At 36.6% G+C, this 19,402-nt stretch overlaps 1 protein-coding gene across 1 annotated transcript in view; it reads left to right on the top strand.

Annotated features, from left to right (window-relative positions):
- The window catches only part of Dgki (diacylglycerol kinase iota), a 466,489-nt gene that overhangs the window by 149,967 nt on the left and 297,120 nt on the right, over window positions 1–19,402 (top strand).

Genomic DNA, 19,402 nt, shown 5'->3' with positions numbered 1-19,402 from the left:
ATTGAGAATCTTCGGTAGTGAAATTCTTGGTTGATGATGCCTGTAACTGTAGACCTGCAGTAGGACAAGATCGTTCCCTTTCCAATAAGGAACTGCATCCAGTAAAGAAGGGTTGTTCTGAAGTTCTGTCATTCTACCGTGAAGATGGCCTTTGTTTGGAGTTTTTAGTGAAGCTTGAATGGACAGGATAATCCATGACCTTTTCGTGTTTTATGAAAGAGAATCGTGGAATGGGGAAAGGGAAAGAATTTTTAAAATTTATGTTTTAATTGATAAATACATAAAATTCACACATTTAAGGGGGTATTGTGATATTTTGATATATCTATATAGTGTATAATGTTTAAATCAGGACAAATGTATTTACCTAATATTTATTGTTTATGATAAAAATATTCAAAAGCTTTTCTTCTGGCTTCTTGAAACATATGATATATTATCACTGTTTACAATCACTCTCTTGTGAAATAGCATGTAAGAATATTCTAGGCATATTTAGCTATAACTTATAGCCATTGGCCAACTTTTGGCCATTTCTCCTACTCCCATATTCTCTGCAGACTCTGGGAACCACCATTCTACTCTCAGCTTTTATGAGATCACCTCTTTTAGATTCTACATCTGTGTCAGATCACATAGTACTTGCCATCCTGTGCCTGCCTTATTTCTTTTAACAGTAATGACTATTTATGTTGCAAATGACAAGCTGCCATCCTTTTGATGGCTAAATAGTATTCCGTCACACACATGAACCATATTTGCTTTACCTGTTCATCAGGGATTGAATATTTGGACAGTTCACATTCCTTGACTGTTAGGAATAGTGCTGCAGTGAGCATAGTAGTACAGATGTATCTGACATACATTTTTCATTTCCTTTAGGTACATATGGTGAGCCTAGGATAGTCTATTTTTTAATTTTTTTAGGACCATCTACAGTTCATCAATAGCCATACTAGTTTTTATTCCCAACTCGGTACACATTTTCCTTTTTTGTCCTCTACATCCTCTGTAGAACTCATTATACTTTGTCTTTTGGATAAAAGCCTTTTTACTGGGGAAGCAGTAGGGTGATATCTCATTGTGGTTTTGATTTACAGCTCCCTAATGATTAGTAATTTTTAACCATTTTTTCATATGTGTTGATGATATAATATTTAGGTGATGGGCCAGGGATGTAGCTCAGTGGCATAAGCGCCTGCCTGGCAAGTACAAGGTCGTGATTTGATCCCTGGTACACTGTCCATTTAAAAATCTGGTTGTTTGATTTTTTTATGCTACTGAGTGTCTTATTTACTTTTCTCTTGTTGAGACAAAATACCTGACGCCCAAAATGAAGGAAGGAAAGGTTTATTTCTTACAGTTCTTGGGGGTTTCAGTCCATACTCAGTTGGCTCCAAGGCAGCGCGTTGTGGTGGCAGCCGCAAACAGCCAAAGCTAACCAGGCGAGAGAGAGACACATCTTCCCACCTGTACTATATACTGGCTCCAGCCCTGAGTGGGTGTAGTGCTCACATCACCAATCCGAGTGCTAGCCAACAAGCCAATCACAAAGGCTAGATTTGGTCGCGTTCACTGACATAAACTATGACATTGAGTTTCTTTTTTAATTCCTTAAACACTCTGGATATTAATTTCTTGTTATTTGTATATTGTTTAAATATCTTCTCTCATGCTATAGGTTGTCCTTTCACTATGTTTCTTTTGCTGTGCAGAAGCTTTTCAGTTTTATGTGAGTCAATTGGTGTATTTTGGCTTTTATTTTCGGGCCTTTTATGGTCTTTTCCAGAAACTCTTTGCCAATTTTGATGTCCTGAAGTCCTTTTCTATATTTTCTTCTAGTAATTTCTTGTCTTTAGTACATTTAGGGTTGATTTTGTAACTAGTGAGAAACAAGAGTCATTCTGTTCTGCTTATAGCTATCTAATTTTTCCAGCATCATTTATTGAAAATACTGCCATTTCTTCAGTATGTGTTCTTAGCATCTGGATTGAAAATCAGTTGAGTATAGTGCATTTTTCAAAGAATAGAAGCTATGATGTAACCTCCTTTGTAACATTTACCTATCTCCCAGCACATCCTTGACTTTTTTAAAAATTCTGAACACATGCCAGTGTAACTGTTGCTTAGATTTATCAATTGTCTGGCAAAAGACTAGATGTAATTGAAGTGCAACTTCTTGCTTGATGGAGATGATATTATCCTGAAAGTCCTCAGATACTATCTGAGTGGTATCTGGGGAGAGTATTCTTTTCTTAGGACTTCCCTTTATTTTAGGACAGCCAGAACAGAGTATGAGATATAGTCACAATAGAACAGAATAGAGCCTAACTATGGCAAAGAATATACTTTACCATTATACATATGCAACTGTCTATAATAATTACAATGAATTAGTGATATAATCATCTAAGTAAAATTGAAGGGTGATGTACCTGGACCAGGCATGAGTTCATTAGGACTGAAATACTAACAAATCAGTTTAATGTTCATGATGTTCCAAACAATTCTCTGACCAAAAGCAGCAGGACCCTACTTGAGATACGACATTTTCACTCTCAAAGAGGGATAGTTTAAATCATTAGGTTAGAGACATTCATTGTTTCCTTTCTCTGCCTATTGCTTTAAGTTAGCAAGTACCTTTATAGTACCTTTATTTATTCAGATCTAAAGTAAGTGATGTATCTATTAATTTGTCAAACTTTTGTTGAGTGCCAGCTTTGTACTAGAATATGTGTAGGTTCTTGGGATCATGAGGTGAAGAAGATAGGAGTTCTCCTTTCAAAGAGTTTAGACTTCAGTGAGAAAAAAAGAAATTCTCAGCCAGAGTATGGGGTAGTGATTCCTAGAACAAAAGGATCAACTGGAATGTGTGAAAAGACCCTTCATACCCCCTTGATGTCAGAAATAGTTACAGCAAATGCCTTTCTGTAAGTATCTTGCCTGAGCCAGCATTTGGGTACAAGGTGTTATTTTCTGAATCGGGAAGAAAGGGATATATTTATCTAATGTTCATCAGAATGGTATTTTTGGCTAGTGGTTGGAGAAGGCATTACAGAATAAGGAAGCATACAGGAACCAAAGCTGGATTTGAGTGTAGTGGTCTGTCATTCCCTCTTTACATTCCTCTTTTTGATTGTTGGCATCCTGGATGGGGGTCTGTTGAAATTACAGTATGGCAGAAAACACTTGGGGGAATGTTTAACAATGAAGGAAAAGGAAAAGCCCTAGGGTGCTTCATCTGAGGGCTTTGTTAGAGATCTGATATGTAGGGATTTAGGAGATGTTGCTATGAAAACACCATATTTGTGGGCTAATAACGGTGTTAGAAAAGAAAAGTCAAGACCGAATCAGTGTTACATTTCTTTATTAGGGTCACAAAAAACACTTGTTTCAGAAAAGGAAGAAATAGATTGTTAAAAATTTTTTTCTCTCTTTCTTTTTTTCTCTTTCTTTCTTTCTTTCTTTCTTTCTTTCTTTCTTTCTTTCTTTCTCCTTAAGGCTGATTATTTACTTTTTAAAAAAATTTTTTTTGGGCTCTTACTACTGAATGTACTTTTCAACAATTTAATTTAGATCATGTTAGTCTGTTCTTCCGTTCAAGGAATAATAATCATGAATTTGTTTCCTTTGTTTAAAGTGATACAAGAGTCTTTGGACTTGCCCATTTCTTTTCTTCCACTCCCTAGTGTGGTTTCCTATAGAAATACAGTGAGACAACTTTTCTTAGACTAGTAACCCTCTCTTCTGAACTCCATGTCTAAAAATGATCAGTCTTTACTCATTCAGTACTAGAGGGCTGATAAGGCCTTGGACTTCTTGCAAGTCTATCGAATAAAAAGGAGGATGGTAAGAATTAAAAGTAAATGGGTTGTGGTGAGTAGTTCATTATCCAGCATACATGAGACCTGGGTTTGATCTTCAGGTCTACAAATAATAATAATAATAATAATAATAATAATAATAATAATAATTTAACATGAACTAAAAATAGAACTTCCAATTAACCACCTTGGGTGAAATACAGTAGGTTAAGTAATACTTCTAAGGTTCTTGAGCACAGTGGCAGACTTGGGTACCAGGACAGATGAAAGTTCCTTTTCCTCTTCTTACTCCTCTTGACTCCCAGGTTAAAATTCTCTTTGCTCCATCCTTTGGCTGAAGGGGATGGGAATCATCCCAAGGCCTTTGGTGCAGTGACCCTTTGCTTATGTCCGCTCTATTTGCCTCACTTCACCAGTAAGGAAACAGGTACTAAAACTATTCATGGTGTATCTAAAGTTGCAAGGAACATCAGAATCAACCTGGAATGAGGATCTTAGTCCACAGAGGTTTTTTGTTTTGTTTTTTGCTTTGTTTCTGTTTTCAGTGCTGGGAGTCATTGCACTGAGCTATGAACCCAGTTCTTTGTATTTTTGAGACAGGGTTTTACTAAGTTTTTAAGTTGCCCAGGCTGAGCTTGAACTTATGATCCTTCTGCCTCAGCCTCTCAGAGTGCTGAGATTACAGACATACACCACTGTGTCCAGTTTCTACTTTTTGTAGAAAGGACCCTTTTCTGATCCTAGTGTATGTGCAAAGTCCTTTTGAGGGAATTAGTTATTTGCGCAATATATTTTTGCAAAAGGTTTTGAGAAGTGGTTGCCTGAGATACAAGTGAGCGCTGATTTTCTGACTGTAGTCAGCTGCACAGCTCGGACCTGGAGGATACTGTCATCAGAGTCACTCTTTATGCTTTGCGTACATGAGGTCAACTCTTTCCTTTAAGTTCTATTTTTACGTTCTCATTGCCCTCCTTAGTGATAAACACTCTTAATTTCAGCATTTTCCTCAACGTGTGCTGCCTTCTCTCGTGCATTTTTTAAAAATGACTTTTTATGACCTCAAGATTCTCTGCCTCATGCCCACAGCCTTCTTTTCCTCAGTGAACCTTTGGCAATATGTATACTCACTGCCAGGACATGGGTTTTCCCCCATGTATGTCAGTGATCGAACCCTTAATGGTGATGCATGAAAACTATCTGCATCAGACTTCACTGTGGTGCCTTGAATCTTCTGAGGACACAGTGGACCTAGGCTCAGCCCAGTGTAGAATTGTTCTTTCCTATATGCATTTCTTCTCTTGCTGTCAACCATACTCATCTTTTAATAAACCAGTTCTTCTTATCTGATCCATTCTTTGCTTTTGTTCCTCCATAACAGTTCTATTGTAGCTTATTGTCTTACAAACTTTACAACTTGTTAGTATTTTTCATTTGACTTAACGGAGGCCTGAATTTAGACTGCTGGCTACTTGAAGGGAGAGCCACTATCTTCTGTTTTTTTTTTTTTTTTTTTTTTTCCATCACACTGGAGAGAACAGAATCACAGGCTTAATAACTGTATGGTAACTGATGTCAGAGCAAGAACTGATTACAGCTTTTCTCTCAATCAGTGAGATAAGGACATATCACTGAGAATTGACTGGCACCCAGATAATCTCTAGTTCCTGAAAACCTTGGTCAATACAAGTCTAAGCCTACTTGTAAATAATGTATCTATGCTATGTTAATACTAGGTAATTCTTTTTAAATTCTCCCTGATACATTGCATTGTGTTAGATAATAAAGCACAAAACAGTTTTTGATTCCTTTCTTTCTTCTAATAGAGTCCTCTCTTCACTTTCCCAGTGACAGCCACAGAGACTGTTCCCTCTGACACCATGAATGCAGCAAAGCCAATTCTGAAGAAAAAAAAAAATTAAGCTAAATTACTAGAAAGGGAGGAAGCAAGGCTCAGAAAGGAAAAAAAAAAAAAAAAAAATCATCTCCTGGGCTGGATTCCAAGTTCTCAGTTTAGAATGAGTTAGCCCATTTAGAAGTGTGTCTGTTTCACAGATAATGTGTCTTCTCTTAAATGTCACGTGCCTCCCCTGCTTTGGAGATTTAGTTTGTATGTAGAGATCTCCTTTTTTTAGTACTGTAGCAGAAAGCACATGAGGGTGGGCCTCCATACTGTCTCCACTGTTTTATAATTTTTTTAATCCATTACACTGTCTAAACCCCCAGGACCATGGAGGGGAAGAGCCACCAGAAATTTTCTAAATTGCGTGCCGATTTTAAATGCAACACCCCTTGATTTCAGTTCAATTTTCCTTCCTTCACTGGGCATATCCCCTCGTTCTGACCACTGTGTAAAACAGCTTTGGCACAAACAAAACTGAATTCTCTAATCCAAACCACCTTCTAGCAGCGCTAAGGAAAACAAACAAACCATTTTTCTCCTAGGCAGATAAAAACATAACACAGTGCACTGCCTCACAGTTTGGTTCAGGGACAAGATTAGCGAAGAGTCTTCACGCGGGACTGGTCTAAACTGGGTTAAGAAACTAGGTCATTTTATCTTCAGACCTTGAATGAAAATCCTAAAGCAGACATGCGTGCATTGCGCATGCTTGCGTGTGCTTGCGTGTGCGTGCGTGCGTGCGTGCGTGGATGCACGCATCTGCGCTTCCACGCAGGCATATGTTCGCGTTTCTGCCCTATTTGGTACGTGAGTGTGAGGAAACCTGGGTCTGCATTCCAAGCTTAGGCTATAGGACTCTTCCTCTGGGTAAGGTGCTACTGCCGCTCTCCTACCTCACGTCTCTCTTCCTAGCCCTATCCCTATTTCGAAAAATTTAAATTGGTTAACGAAGATATCGGATCACGCAAAGAAATACACAGTATAAATCAGTGACGGCTGGCCTTGGGTGCGCTATGTCTGATGGGACAGACTCACTGTGACCCATAGATTCTCACTATTCCTTTATTTTCTACAGTTGGGAGAATTTTCGGTCAAATCATAACTGGCTTCTGGGAGAAGTTTTAGAGTCTTGTAGCTATACGGGTTTGTGAGACGTAACTAGTAGTCCCACTACACAAGCTATATTTAATGCTATGTAGTAGAAATAGATGTGAACCTTTAATTATGAATTTGTAGGAAACCATATTTAAAACTGGAAGAGAAATAGGTAAATTAATTTCAATACCATAGTTTGTTTAAACAAATATATCCTAGATATTGTCAGTTCAACATAAATACGAAATACAAAATACAAAAATTACTAGTGGGATGGTTTACATTTCTTTTACACTACGACCTCAAACTCTGCTATGGATTTTGTGCTGACAGCCCATTTCACTTAGCACTAATCACATTTCAAGGATGCAATAGCCTTATGCTTATTTTACAGAATAGTTATAAACAGGATAGTTTTCTCATTATTTTATTGAAGATTGTCAGGGGAAGACTACCCATAGTTTTTCCTTTTGATTTTGTATGCACATTTACATAGGACATAGATTTATAATGTTTATTGTTTCACACCTTTTTTTAATGCGAGTGTATTTTGTGAACATTATTTGCTTCTGGTGTGAGTACATTCTTTATACATCATTTAGTCTATAACACTTTCTTACTTTTACCTTTTTAGATATAACCAGTACTAGGATTTCAGTAGAACTGGGGCAAGGAATGTTACCTAAATCTGTAAAATCTATATTTGTTTCTGTCTAGGCTAATCTCTGCCCATAGCTAAATAGATTTAGTGATGTAAGACTAGATATATATGCCTGTTTATTGAGTTGACTTGTTTAAGCACTCAAAAGTTCAAAAGAAGTGCTATTTTCATTTAGAAATGGGAGATTTTTTTTATCATACAATGGAGAATTTTTGAGGTATATAGTTTTTTGTTTTGTTTTTGTTTTTGTTTTTGTTTTTGTCTTTCTCATTTTTATCAGTACCAGGGATCGACTCACGACTGCCTGCTTGCAAGGCAGGCGCTTATGCCGCTGAGCTAAGGAAATCCCCAGCCCCGAGGTATGTAGTTTTTGAGATGGCATTTAAGGTAGGTATGTAGAACAGTAAAAAAGATGTTTGGATCAGGGCCAAAATATCAATAAAAACTTGGCACAAAAAGGGGTGGAGGAAGTCAGGCATGGTGGTAGCATACACCTGTAACGGCAGCCATGTAGGAGACTGGGACAAGAGGACCATGAGTTTGAGAACAGCCTAGGCAATGTAGCAGATTTCATGAGACCCAATCTCAAAATTAAAAACAACAAAACAAAAATAAAGGCTTGGGGATGTAGAGCAGTACAAAGGCCCTGTCAATCCCCAGGACCACCAAAAGGTAGGGGTGTATGCTTAAGAAGAGTAATAAAAGAGAATAATATGTAAAGGTAAATAAGTTAGGTGAAGAATCACTGATTGGTACTGCTAATGGATTTTGATTTTAGTTTTAGTTTATAAACAGTAGACATTTATTTGGAGTACGGAAGGGGCACACCCAGAGCTGTATTTTAAGAGAATTAACTATCACCAATATAAAATAAATCAGAAATCTGAGTAACATGAGAGTTAGAGTTCAGAAAAGAATTGTGTAGTCAAAATATTAGACTCACTGCCCAGTGCACAGTGTGTAACTTGGGGGAGATGCAGACAATGAAAGAAAACATAGAGAAAAATAAAAGCAAAGAGAGAAAGCCTGTATTAGTTGGATAACTCAGGTTGTTGTAAATAAGAGACTCAAATATATAATGTCCCAATGGAATAGAATTTTGTTTGTTACCAGGTGATAGAGTAGGGCTATTCCAGGTACTGGGATGGAAGCTCTATTCTCATATAACTATTCAGAGACATCTATTGATGGATACTCTCACATCTCACCAGAATGCTTTCAAAATCTCCCCAAGGACCACTGCTGAACCATTGTCAATAAAGCATAGAGAAATGGTTATAGGAAGACTTAATGGGCTAAGTCTGGAACTTCTGCTCATGTTCAATTGGTGAGAATTTGGTTACATGGCCACTTCTAACTGCAAGGGAGACTATAAAATATGATCTACCAATTTGTCCAGGAGGAAGAGAAAAATTGTTTTGGTAAATGGCAGGCTTGGCCACAATGACCAAGAGAGGAACTTGGGTAATCAATGCCAATGGGTTAGGGAGTAGAAGGAAGCCTGGAAAGTAACAAGAACAACAACTGTAATGAATAGCTTTGGTTTTGGGTGGTTTCCATTTCTATATTTAAATATTACTTGATCTAGGGAGGGAGGAGCAACTACTTTTATAATTTTCCTGATGAGTAAAACTGAGGTTAGGAAACAAGAGAGACTCTTAAGTCAAACCACTATTAGGAGCATATCTGTTTTATTCCAGAGCTCGTGTGCATTTACATGGAGTCATGAAACATATAGGGAGAAAACCAAAACTGCTTGTTCTTCAATTTAGGATATGCTTGTTCTTCAATTCAGGCTAGATACCTTTATGCAGAATTCAGGACTTCCTAAAACCACCTCATTTATGACATCAGCTTCAAGTTTGGGAGTCTTTAAAGACCATACTGAGCTTAAGGTTTTACTAGACAGACACATGTAACTTACTAAAACTGGTACACTCCTCCAGTGAGATTAGGGCCAGTTAGCAACCATATGAAATGACACACGTGGCATATTTTCAACCTGGGAGCCTCAATGAAGCATTGGTGTTTGGCTTTAAACTCTAGTTCATCTGAAGGTCAGGCTGATACCATCTTGTGAGTGTCCCCATATTTACATCTTACAGTTTATGACTCCAAAATAATATACATTTAAAATAATTTTCACTACTTTCCTCAGAGCTGAACATAATGGAATTGTGCAGTCATCAATTTATTTAGTGATTTTAATATTTCATCTCTTTTAGTTACCAATTTTTTAAAGCATCTACTGTTGCCAGGCACTAAATTAGTTCCTGGACATTTAATGGGCTCACGTTTCTTGGATTCTAATATAAAAGAAAATATCAAAAAGTCATGCTAATATACAAGTAATTTCTGGCCAAGCTAAGTAATGATAAAGGAAGATGATTTTATGACAGAAACTAGTGAAATAACTTCACTTAGATTTTAGTGTCACTAAGATTACTCTTGATCTGGTGACCAAAGTATGAGTAGAAATTAACCCTAGAAAATCATACTGGAATATAGGCAGTTTAGATAAAGAAACAGAATATACAGTGAACATCTTTGATATGTGGAAATTTGAATAGAGACTTGAATTAAGTGAGAAATATGTCAGTAATTGTATTAGGTGCAAGCAAGTTTTGGACAAAGGAGTATCAAAGGTGTTGGATCTCAAGCCTGCTTGAGAAGGAGTAAGGAGAACCCTTGTGGCTGCAAGTTGACCTGAGAGAAGTATGATAGAAGATAAATAAATGGAACAGTCAGATAACTGAGAGGCAGGAACGGAAGTCAGAATGATACCGAAGGATCCTCGAAGTGAAGTAAGGAATAACATGGGTCTTTCCTTAGCTACCAAAGTATAGTTACATGAGGAAGATCTTGAAGCAGAAAGCTTACTTGATCAGATTTACATTTCACTTACATTGCTTGTTGTTTGGAAAACAGACTATGAGGAGTCAGAGTAGAGCTGGGACACAAGTATAGATGTGAGTGTGCCAGAGATATCAGTAACAGCGGAAGTGGTGAGAAATGATCAGATTTTAGGTACAGTTTGAAGTTGTGCTAAATAAGATCAGCTACAGAAGGTATGAGAAAGAGAGACACTGTATCTAGAATGACTCCAAAATTGTTGGCCTATGCAGTAAGAATGGAAATTACTGAAAATTCCTGGAGAAGATTCAAGTAAAAGCAAATCAAGGAAGGAATCAGGAATTTTTGAGAGCATGGAATGTTTCTTAGGTCTTTCAGTGGAGATTCTGAGAGGGAACTTTTCTTTTAATGTGAAGTTCAAATAATAGGTTTCTGGGGCTGGAGATTTAGCTCAGCGGCATAAGCACCTGCCTTGCAAGCAGGCAGTCGTGAGTTCGATCCCTGGTACCGATCAAAAGGAAAAAGACAAAAAAAAAAAAAAAAAAAAAAAAAAAAAAAAAAAAAACAAATAATAGGTTTCTATTGCATGAATATTTTGGGAAGCAATACCTACCTGATACCTAAGTCATGAGAACTGAATGCAGTAAACTTAAGGACTGAATGTTGAAGGAGAAGAGTAAAGAAAAGAAATCAGGAATATAGGGAAGAGCCAACAAAGAAGAAAATGAAAAGAAGTGGCCATTGTCGGGCAAAAAAAAAAAAAAAAAAGAAGAAAAAGAAGAAAGCATCTCTTGAAGAAATGATGAATCATCTCTGTCAAAGCTGTTGCTACTGATGGAGAATTAGCCATTGGATTCAGCCATATGAAGTCACCAGTGTTCTTAACAAGAGTAGTTATAATTGAAAGTGAAGGAAAGAAGCTTGATGGAATCAGGTTCAAGAAATAATGGAAATGTAATCGTTGTGTACTGCAAACATGTACTAATAAAAATCAAAACTGGGAAAAAATCACTGAAGTGGAAATGAAACAGAAGCAGAAAATAAGGGAAATTATTTGTTGAAATTTATTAGTAAAGGGGAACAATAAGTAGAGATAGATAAGTGGGTCAAGAAATCAAATAGCTCATACATATATATTGGTTTTCTTCAGCCCTTATTTTTGTATAGAGTAGTGGTCATAATAGTAAATTTTGAATTCTATTTTTATTCACTTGACCTTATATCATACTAATTTTCAAAATTACCACTGTCCATATTTGTATTTCTTTATGATGACTGTATTGTGTATTATCCTACTTCTCTTATGAGCATTTGTAATGTCTCTTTCCTTACAAATCCCGCTGAGCTACCTGTTCTTTTCATTTTCTGTCTCTTATTTTCCTGTGATTATACAAGGTAGAGAAGTATTGAGCATAACAAATCTTCACTAACAGACAAGTTCTGGAACCTTGAAAATCTTAAAGAGGTAGAATGTGTAGAACCTGTTATCTGAAGTTCTTTTTTTTTTTTTTTTTTTGTCTTTTTTGAGACAGGATCTCGCTATGCAGTTAAGGCTGGCCTTGAACTCACTTTGTAGCCCAGGCTGGTCTTGAACTCCCAAGGATCCTCTCACTTCAGCCTCCCGAGTGCTGGGATTACAGGCCTGAGCCACCACACCGGGCTTTATTGAAATTATTAAAGAGGTAGAATGTATTGGATTAATGGGGCCTGGAATGTCGAACACATTAGAATTACCCTGGGAACTTTGGATAATACTGATGGATAGGATTCATTGATACACACTCTCTGGAAAGGGCCAGCTATTTTTGAATATTTGTCAAGTCACTACAGTATGCAGCCAGATTTGAGAACTAGGATGCTAAAATCACTATGGCAGCACAAAATAAAGCTTTCATGTCTGCCTTCCCACTTTTCCTTCCAGAGGTCTGTCTCCTTTAAGTCAAGATCCCACCTAGGAGTGAGGCAGAAAATCTTAGCAGTCCCACTGCGCCCAGGTGTCAGGTTAGATTGATCAGCATGCCTCTGGAAGGTTGCAGGTGCTGTGCAACGTGGAAAGGACACAAAGAGTCATTGACCCAGGAGACTGCCTCCTGACCTGGAGGGCTGGAGGGGTGTTTGCAAACTTGTGACTCCCTGAGTCTTTCCTGCTGTTCTCTACTTACGTGACCTTCCAGAACATAATTCCTTCTTAGCCTGCACTGAAATTCTCAGTGATTTTTTTTACCTTTACCTATTGCTGCATATTATACTTCACTTTAAAATAGTTGTCAAGTTTTTTTGCTCTGGTTCTTTTCTTAGTATTTCCTGTTGTTATGATGTGTTTAGTTTCTGTCTTCTCTAGTAGATTTGCCTCTGTGAATTTCCACGTATTCCAGTGCCTGGCACTAATGGTAAAGAATGAATATTTGCTGAATGAATTAAAGAATAATAAAACAGTCATCTTTTTTGTATAATTTGTTATAAGTTAAAGTTGAATCATACTGGACGATAAAGTTGGCTAATAAGAATACTTTGCATTGTGAGGATGGATTTCTTTAGGCATTCTTGAAAGCAAGTACTTTTATATTGTATTTTCTAAAATTTTCATCATTTATCACTATCTGAGAACTTCTAGGCTTTATCTGTGTGGCAATTCTTCTCTTTCCTGTTGTCCCACAGAATGAGATGAACTCCATTTTCCTATTGATTCTATCAGCAAAGTGAAAGTGATCTGCTACAGGGAAAGGCTACCAATAGTGCAGAGAAGGAGGTTTTGGAAATGTCCATGTTTTGACCTAGGGGTCTTGCTTTTCATCAACATTGCTTCCCTTTTAGAGATGGCATCACATCTCCATCATGGCCCTTGACATTTGCACAGCTCATCCTTTTGTCCTACTCTTGTAGGCATCATTTTTACTATCTTACGACTGATACTACCTGTTTTCAGTGGCAGGCACCCAGATCATAGGTCACGATACAACCTTTGGGTATTCTTGGTTGAAAATGTTTGAAAATATTCTCTGAAAGGAAGATATATTGTCCTTCAAGCTAAAAGAAGAAATGCATTTTTTTAAAAAAAGGTAGATGACAGTTGGTCTCTATTCCCAAAAAGCATTATTTGCTTTGTATTTCTGCTTCTCTGTATTAACCTTCAGGATCCAGAGGGATATTGTGAAGACACTGTGGGGGTGATTCATAAGATGGATTTCTAAATTGCTTGGTTATCCTATAAAACTTTCAAGTGAACTCCTCTTTGTGTTAGTCTACTCAGGGTGCTAAAACAAAATACCATAGACTGAGTGGTTTAAACCAAAGGATGTGTGTGTGTGTGTGTGCGTGTGTGTGTGTGTGTGTGTGAGTGTTTTGTGTCTGAAGGCTTATGCAAGGTCAAGGTTCTGTCAGATTCAGTTCTGGAGAGGGCCTCTCCTGGTTTACAGCCAGTCACTTTCTTGCCTTGTGCTTATATGGCTTTTCCTGGGTGGAAAGGACACAAAGAGCGTACCCATGAGAAATTGAAATCTCACCTGTGCTCCTTCTTACAAGTGCATGAACCCTGTTAGGAAGGATCCACTTTCATGACCCTCTTACTTCCTAAAGTCCCTACTTGCGAACACTGTCATGTTGGGAGTTAGGTTTCTTTGTTTTTAATTTTATTTAAAAGGAAAAAGAAAAAACAAAACAAAACAAAGTGGTGTAAGGGTACAAATAATGCAGAACTACAAAAAAAAAAAAACAGTAAGAAATCACCAGTTAATAGATTACATATTATCATCTTAGAGATAGTTGCTCAAGTCACAGTATCAAAGCATACAAAGTGGACATTCAAACAGTGAGACTGCAAACAGTTGTGTTCAATGATCCAACCAAAAACATGAATATGGTCAGCTATTTAACACCCCTAAACACACTTGCTGTTGTATCTTTTAGAGCACTTTTTTTCCTTCTCTTTTTTACAACAAAATTTACACATTTTGGGTTTTATTACTCCTTAGTTCTTATTACTTTTTTTTGGGAGAGAATAAAGTCAAATATGGCAAAACAAAGCTGTCAGTCAAAACCAAGAATAGACATAGCACATGATGTAAAAACAGAGTACAAGGTTATCAACAATGGTTACTATAATGTCTCTTGTTTCCTTAAAAAGAATTGTCTATCTCATTAGGTATTATAAAGTTGAACAAAACAGTAGAGAACAAGACCAATAAAACTTAAGCATTGTAAACATTACACGAATTCCAAAGAATACAATAGTCAAACCAGAATGGGCATCTTAGTGAATCTTATTGCCTTCAAAGTAGTTGCCTATACCCTCAAACTTGATACTATCATACAGAATGGAACAGAGTCTAATCAGTCAAAACAAGATAGTGGGAGTATTACAGGACTTCAAAACAAGTTAATCGGAAATCAAAAAAAGTTACTATTATATATCCTGCTAATTTTTAAAATTTGTCCCCTTAAAAAACCATAAAAAATAACTAAATAATTTTTTTAATGAATAAGGGAGAGATTGAGATAAAAGAAGACATAACAGTATAACAATACAGGTCAAAGCATGACTGTTTCAGCAACCTAGTGCTTCACCATCAAATAACCCGACTTAATAGTAGTTACCATAGTGTCTGTCTTTCTCCTTGAAATATTTGAATAAAACTTCATATACTATAGCTTCAAATATTTCCTTATCAAGAAGCCCAGAATAAAGCCTTTCCAATTAATAAGTGAAAACTTTATAAGGCTTCAAGGCCACATAATGGGGAATCATGATTACCACATTTTTATAAATTTGAATCATTACTTACATTAGGGAAACTATTCGGTATTCACACATGCGAGATTGATTTATTTCACTTATGAGTATGGTCTCAAGCTGCGCCCATTTGTTGATAAATATCTCAATGTGATCCTTCTTTATAGCTGAGTAATACTCCATTGTATAGAAATACCACAACTTTTTTATCCATTCCTCAGTTGATGGACACTTGGGTTGTTTCCAAGATCTGGCGATTACAAATTGTGCTGCTATAAACATAGGTGCACATATATCACTGTGGTATGATGCTTTCAATTCTTCTGGGAATATGCCTAGAAGTGGAATAGCTGGAATAAATGGGACTTCCAATCCCAGCTTTTTGAGAAATCTCCAGACTGACCTCCACAAAGGTTGTACCAGTCTACACTCCCACCAACAGTGTAGGAGAGTTCCTTTTTCCCCACAGCCTCTCCAGCATTTGTTGTTGTTGGTTTTGTTGATCTTGGCCATTCTTTCAGGAGTGAGATGGTATCTCAGTGTGGTTTTAATTTGCATTTCTCTAATGACCAATGATGATGAACATTTTTTCATGTATTTATTTGCCATTTGTATTTCTTCATCCGAGAAGTGCGTATTCATCTCAGATGCCCATTTTTGGATTGGATCTTTGAATTTTGGGGGTCTGAGTTTTTTTAATTCTTTATATGTTTTAGACAAGAGTCCCTTGTCTGAGAGAGAGTTCACTAAAATTTTTTCCCAGTTTGTGGGTTTTCTTTTCACTATGCTGGAGATTTCTTTTGACGTGCAGAAACTTTTTAATAAGAAGTGGTCCCAGTTATTGATTCTGGGAAGTATTTCCCGTGCGGTTTGAGTCCTGTTCATGAATTCTCTACCTACTCCTATGTCTTCAAGGGTTCTACCCAATTTGTCTTCCAATAGATTTAGTGTTTCTGTTTTAATACTCAGATCTTTGACCCATTTAGGCTTTAATTTAGTACATGGTGATAGACATGGGTCTAGCTTTAGTTTTCGGCAAATGGAGAGCCAGTTTTTCCAGCACCATTTATTAAAGAGACTGTCATTCTTCCAGCGAACCTGCTTGGCTCCTTTATCAAAGATAAGGTGGTTGAGTGTGTTTGTAGTTGTGGTTGTATCTTTTAATCTATTCCATTGATCTTCGGCTCTGTTTTGATTCCAATACCATGTTGATTTTACTACTGTTGCTTTGTAGTATAACTTCAAGTCAGGGATTGTGATGGCTCCTGCCTTGCCTTTGCTGCTTAGAATTGCCTTTGCTATTCTAGGTCTCTTCTCACTCCAGATGAATTTTAGGAGTGATTTCTCTACATCTATAAGGTATGTTGATGGTATTATTATTGGGATTGCATTAAATCTGTATAACAGTTTTGGGAGAATTACCATTTTCACAATGTTTGTTCTTCCTATACTTGAGCATGGATGTTTTTCCATTTTCTGAGATCATCTTCAATTTCTTTTTTCAGTGTATTATAATTTTCCTTGTATAGACCTTTCACTTCTTTCGTAAGAGTAATTTCTAAATATTTCATTTTTTGGGTTGCTAATGTGAAGAGTGTGGTTTCTCTTATTTTCCTCTCTGTGATTTTGTTGTTCGTGTATAGGAATGCTATTGATTTCTGAGTATTGATTTTGTATCCAGCTACATTTCTGAATTTATTTATTGTATCTAAGAGTCTTTCAATGGAGTTTAGGGGGTCATCTATGTAGAGTATCATGTCATCTGCAAGCAATGATAATTTAACTTCTTTTTTTCCTATCATTACTCCTTTTATTTCTCTCTCTTGCCTAATTGCTCTGGCTAGTACTTCCAGTACTATATTAAATAGGAGTGGTGATAAAGGACATCTTTGTTTTGTGCCTGATTTTAAAGTAAAGGCTTTCAATTTTTGGCCATTTAGTATGATGCTGGCTATTGGTTTGTCATAAATGGCCTTTATTATATTGAGGTAAAGACCATCTATTCCAATTTTCTGTAAAGTTCTTATTATGAATGAATGTTGGACCTTATCGCAGGCTTTTTCTGCATCTATAGAAATGATCATGTGATTCTTATTTTTTGCTATATTGATATGGTGGATTACATTTATTGATTTACGTATGTTGAACCATCCTTGCATTCCTGGGATGAATCCCACTTGGTCATGATGTATAATCTTCTTGATGATTTGCTGGATCCTATTTGCCAATATTTTATTGAGGATTTTTGCATCTGTGTTCATTAGGGAGATCGGTCTATAGTTCTCTTTTTTAGTTGGGTCTTTCTCAGGTTTTGGTACTAGAGTAATATTTACTTCCAGGAATGACTTGGGAAGGATTGTTTCCCTTTCAATTTCATTGAATAGTTTGAGGAGTGTTGGCATTAGGTCTTTGTATTTCTTGTAGAATTCTGCAGTTAATCCATCTGGGCCTACGCTTGTCTTTGTAGGTAAGGACTTAATTACATTTTCAGTTTCATTAACAGAGATTGGGTTATTCAACAGTTTTACATCCTCTTTTTCTAGCTTTGGTACTTCATATGTTTCTAAGAATCTGTCTATTTCTTCTGTGTTATCAAACCTTTGAGAGTAGAGGTTTTTGAAATAGGTGTTGATGATCTTCTGTATTTCTATTGGGTCTGTACTGATTTCACCTTTTTCATTTCTTATTGCATGAATTTGAGGTTTTTCTTCCCTTTTTTAAATAAAGTTGGCTAGGGGCTTATCGATTTTATTTATTCTTTCAAAGAACCAACTCTTTGATTCGTTGATGCTTTGGATTGTTTTTCTTAGTCTCTATTGCATTTATTTCTGCTCTGATTTTTATAATTTCCTCCCTTCTTTTGGCTTTGGGCTTGACTTGCTGTTCTTTTTCTAGCTTTTTGAGGTGTAGCATCAAGTTATTTATTTGTATTCATTCTGATTTCCTGATGTGGGAACTCAGTGCAATAAATTTTCCTCTGAGTACGGCTTTTATTGCATCCCACAAATTCCAGTAAGTTGTATCTGCTTTTTCATTTTCTTTTAGGTATTGTTTAATTTCTTCTGTGACCCACTGATGACTCAAGATTGTGTTATTCAGTTTCCATGTGATTGCGGGTTTTTGCAGTATCTTTTATCATTAATTTCCAATTTCAGAGCGCTGTGATCCGATAACATGCAAGGGATGATTTCAACTCTTTTGCATTTGTTTAAATATGTCTTGTGAGCTAATACATGGTCTATTTTAGAGAATGATCCATGTACTACTGAGAAGAATGTGTATTCTGATGTTTTTGGGTGGAACATTCTGTATATGTCTATCAAATCCATTTGTTCGCAGGTGTGATTCAGTTCTGTTATTTCTTTGCTCATTTTCTGACTGGTTGATCTGTCCCTTGGTGTCAATGGCGTATTAAGGTCTCCTGTTACAATTGTGTTAGTGATAATTTGAGTTTTCATTTCTGTTAATAGTTGTTTTATATAACTGCGTGCTCTGGAGTTTGGTGCATATATATTTAAGATAGTTATCTCTTCCTCTTGGAGTTTTCCCCTAAGGAGTATGTAGTGACCTTCTTTGTCCTTTATGGTCATTGTTGGTTTAAAGTTCACGTTGTCTGCACACAGAATGGCTACTCCTGCTTTTTTTTGGATTCCTGCTGCATGTTTTCCATCCTTTGACTTTCAGTCTGTGAGTATCCTTCTGGGTTAGATGGGTTTCCTGTAAACAGCATATGGTTGGATTTTGTTTCTTGGTCCATTCTGCTAGTCTGTTTCTTTTGATTGGTGCATTGAGACCATTTACATTAATGGTTATTACTGTTAAATGCTGGTTTATGGTTGACATGTTATCTCTCTGCTGTTGCATCTTTATCTTTCTGTTCTGTTTAATTATCTGCTTTGCTTAGTGGTTTTTTCCTTTGTGTATCTAAACTGTCTTTCAATATTTTTTGCAGTGTTGGTTTGGTGTTCATGAAGTTCTTTAGCTGTTCTTTGTCATCCAAGTATTGTATTTTACCATCAAGTTTGAATGATAGTTTTTCAGGATACATCAGTCTAGGTTGGAAATCATTTTGCTTTAGGATCTGGAATACTTCACTCCATGCTCTTCTTGACTTTATTGTTTGTGATGAGAAGTCTGCTGTGATTCTGATAGGTTTTCCTTTATAAATGCTCTGTCTTTTCTCTCTGACAGCTTTTAATAATCTATTCTTGTGTTGGATTTCTGGGATGGTGATTAGTATATGTCTGGGTGTAGTTTTATTTTGGTTATGACTATTTCGAGTCCTATATGCTTCACTGATCCTGATGTCGGTTTCTGATCTCATGCTTGGGAAATTTTCA

The sequence above is a fragment of the Cavia porcellus genome, unplaced genomic scaffold, assembly GCF_034190915.1.
Source record: "Cavia porcellus strain 051 isolate PalLab524CR breed Dunkin Hartley unplaced genomic scaffold, mCavPor4.1 scaffold_6, whole genome shotgun sequence".
Lineage (NCBI taxonomy): Eukaryota > Metazoa > Chordata > Mammalia > Rodentia > Caviidae > Cavia > Cavia porcellus.
The sequence above is the reverse complement of the archived record's forward strand: the minus strand, read 5'-3'. Positions and strand labels throughout refer to the sequence as shown.